At 36.9% G+C, this 4,010-nt stretch overlaps 1 non-coding gene across 1 annotated transcript; it reads left to right on the top strand.

Annotated features, from left to right (window-relative positions):
* Positions 1–349: 349 nt before the first annotated feature.
* On the top strand, positions 350–484 carry LOC116600514. The gene has a single exon (XR_004289699.1). It is a non-coding gene; the product is annotated as a U4 spliceosomal RNA (small nuclear RNA).
* The last annotated feature ends 3,526 nt before the right edge of the window (positions 485–4,010 follow it).

Here is a 4,010-nt window from a genome sequence, read left to right as displayed (position 1 = left end):
CTTTAGGCAATAGTTAGTAATGTTGCCACAAGAATTAAAAACTTGTTATCTGTTGCCTCTTTTGCCTAAATTGACCCAGGACAATAATTCACCATAACCAGGTGTTAACAATTCTGTGGCACTAAGAGAAATTCACTTATACTTTATGCTGAAGTTGAACTATGAACAAATACTGAAAATTTCCATGATTTTCAAAAATGGTTGGGATCTAGACTTCATTCAATTTTCAGTTACTTTGGTGGTCATGATAATAAAGACCACCTCTAGTTCTTCTTTTCCTTCTTCTTCTATGGCCATATAGTCAACAATTAAAATGTATAAAGAGATAATCACTGAAAACCTCCCTCCCAGCTTTGCGCAGTGGCAGTATCGTAGCCAATGAGGTTTATCCGAGGCGCGATTATTGCTAATTGAAAACCTCCCTCCCATCTTCTACCTCCATCTACCCAGTCACCACCTTAATTTCTTTTATATCTTTATGGATTCTTTGTGTGTATATAAACAAATAAGAATACAGATTGTTTTTCTTCCTTCTTTACACAGAAGGTAACAGAACATCCACTGTTCTGTGCTTTTTCTCATTTCAAAGTATATCTTGGAGGGGCACCTGGGTGGCTCAATCAGTTAAGCATCCAACTCTTGATTTCAGTTCAAGTCATGATCTCAGGGCTTTGAGAACAAGCCTTGTACTGGGCTCTATATTGAGTGTGGAGCCTGCTGAAGATTCTCTCTCTCCCTCTTCCTCTGCCCCCACCTAGCCCCTTCTGCCTGCTGCTTGCCCTCTTTTTCTCTCTCTCAAAAAATGGTATCTTGGAGATCTTTCCATGTAAAACATTCCTTTTTGTAGATGCATAATGTTCTATTTTATGGATGTCATAAAATTTCTATTTCTAGCCACTTACTGATGAACATTTGAGTTGCTTCTAATCTTTTGCTGCTACAAACAGACTGCTGAATGGCTTTGTCCAGATGTCATTTTCCAGACATGAAAGTCAATCCATATTAAAAACTTTATATATTTGGGACGCCTGGGTGGCTCAGTGGATTAAGCCTCTGCCTTCAACTCAGGTCATGATCTCAGGGTCCTGGGATCGAGCCCCACATCGAGCTCTCTGCTCAGCAGGGAGCCTGCTTTCTCCGCTCTCTCTGCTTGCCTAAAAGAAAAAAAAAAAAAGAAAAAAAAACTTTATATATTTAATTTAAATAGACATTTTAAGATTGCTTTTTGTAGAACCTATGTCCTTGTACATTCCTACCACTAATATTTGAATCCCTATTTCCCTAGTCTTGTGAGGAGAGTGTGTTATCAACCTTTGAATTTTTGTTTCATATGTTTAAGTTAAAGATTAATCTATGTTTCTTTTAATTCATATCCTTTGCCTATTTTCTTTTGGGTTACTGGTCACTACTTATTTATATCTAATGACTTTTTGTATATGAGGGAGATTATTCCTTTGTGATTTGATATGAAAACATTTCTCCAAGTTTATTAGTATTATTATGTTTGACTTATGTTTTTAAAACATCAGAGTATATTTTTGGATGGTTGAATTTAGCAATCCTTTATGGCTTCTGGATTTTGGGTGATAGATTTTTCCTCAGTACAAGATGAAAGGTATTTTCCCATTTTTCAAATTTTTAGAAAAGTTAAGTCTTTAATGCATTTGAAATTAACCCAGTGAGACATGAGGAATGGATTTAACTTCATTTTTGTCTAAGTGGCTACTCATTTGTCCTAGTACCATTTATTTAGTGATCCATATTTTCAGCTTTATTATATTGTGTCTGTGTATGATTTTGCAACTGTTTTTGGATATTATATCCTACTCCATTAGCTGTCTGTCTGTGTTTATACCAACACTACACTGTTCTGATCACTGAGGCTTCATACGATCTTTTAATATCTGGTAGTGCAGATCCACCTCCCCCATCATTGCTCTTCTTTTCCACACTTTTTGGTCATTATTCTTGCCCCTTTCTTTTTCTAGGTAAGCTTTAGAATCAATTTATCTAGTTAAAAAAAAAAAGCCTGTTGGGTCACTCACATTACAAATTGTAATTAAGTTATGGAGAACTGACATTTTTGTGATGTTGAGTAATCCTATCCAAGAGCATGTTATATTTCTACTTGTTCAAGTTTTCTTTTGGAGAGTGTTTAGTAATGTTTAAAATTTTTCTTCACATAGGACTTGAATATTTCTTGTTATGTTCATTCCAAGGTATTTAACTTTTTTTGTTGCTACTAGAAACAGGGTATTTTTTCTATCGCATCATTTATATTGAGAAAACTTGATTTCTGTATGTTGATTTTGTTCCCTATGTGTTTACTGTGCTTTTTAAAAAATTACTTATAGTAGTTTTGCAGTTGATTTTCTTAGATTTTCTAGGTATACAATTATATCACCTGCAACATGCCTCTCTTCCAAATTTCACCCTTTGATTTATTTTGTCTAGTTGATTTGACTAGTATGTCTTGTGGAGTGTTAAATAATAGTCAAGTGATCATCTTTGTCTTGTTTCAGAATCTAATAGAAATCTTTCTAGGACTCTGGGATCATGACCTGAACCAAAGGCAGATGCTTTAATCCACTAAGTCACCCAGGTGCCCCTAAATGGTGTAATATTAAACCATATTTGCATTCTGAAATGTATGCTACTTAGTTATGATGCTTAATTCTAATTGCTAACTTTTGTTTAGGACTTTTTATTGATGGTCATAAGTGATACTGATTTCTAGTTTGTTTTTTTTTATGTGGGTGTATAGTATTATCAAAATTTGATTCTTTTTTAAAAGGTTTTATTTTTAAATAATCTCTGTACCCAGTGTGGGACTCAAACTTACAACCCTGAGATCAAGAGTCCCATGATCCACTGACTGTATCAGGTAGGTTCCCTTCAAGTTTTGATATTAATAGTATACATGCTTCATAGAAAAAACTTGAACTTTTTCCCATGATTCTACAACAATTAAAAACCACTGAAAGCGGTGCCTGGGTGGCTCAGTGGGTTAAAGCCTCTGCATTCGGCTTGGGTCATGATCTCAGGGTCCTGGGATCGAGCCCTGCATCAGGTTCTCTGCTCAGCGGGGAGCCTGCTTCCCTTCCCCACCCCTCTCTGCCTGCTGCTCTGCCTACTTGTGATCTCTGTCTGTCAAATAAATAAATAAAATCTTAAAAACAACAACAACAAACCATTGGAATACTCCACTTTCTTCTTCTTCTTTTATAATGGGCAGCAAAACATGTTTTGTTGAGTGATAGTAAAGTGATAGTACGAGGCTCCTGAGGAGGGAGGGGGTTGCCTGAGGGGGTTGCCCTGGAATAATCTACTTTTTAAAAAAGTTTGTTAGAATTTTGCTTGTGAAATTATCTGGGCCTGCCTCATTTCTAAGAGGTAGAGTAACTCTGACAACCTTCTTTATTTTTCATTACAAACTGATCTCTATCATTTCTGTCTCTTCTAAGGCCAGTTTCATGTGCATGGCTCTTCTGCTATTTAGAAGTCTTGGATTTTTCTTCTTGAAGTTACCTTTATAATTACAGTTTTCTTTTTCTTTTTTAAAATATTTATTTATTTATTTGAGACAGACAGAGAGAGTGTGTGCAAGCAGGGGGAGGAGCAGAGGGAGAAGGACAAGCAGACTCTCCATTGAGCAGAGAGCTCTATGTGGGGCTCGATCAGGACACTGAGATCATGACCTGAGCCAAAGGCAGAAGCTTAACTGACTGAGCCACCCCCTGGACACCCCTAATTATAATTTTCTATGATGTCCTTCACCCTCCATTTCTTTAGATAGTATCTGTGACTTGCCTTTGTGAGAGTAATAAAACTAGCTCATATCCTGATACAAAGCTCAGACAAGCAGCTGAGATAGTGGCAGCAGCAAGAAGAAAGGAAGGTGTCTATATGGGGGGCAGTGTTGAGACCCACGGTGACCGACCCACCCCCAGAACCTGTTCCTGTGGTGTCAGCACAAATATTAACTCTGAAGCACCAGAACAGAAATTGCC

Source organism: Mustela erminea, chromosome 9, assembly GCF_009829155.1.
Source record: "Mustela erminea isolate mMusErm1 chromosome 9, mMusErm1.Pri, whole genome shotgun sequence".
Classification (NCBI taxonomy): domain Eukaryota; kingdom Metazoa; phylum Chordata; class Mammalia; order Carnivora; family Mustelidae; genus Mustela; species Mustela erminea.
This window is presented reverse-complemented; position numbering and strand designations above follow the sequence as displayed.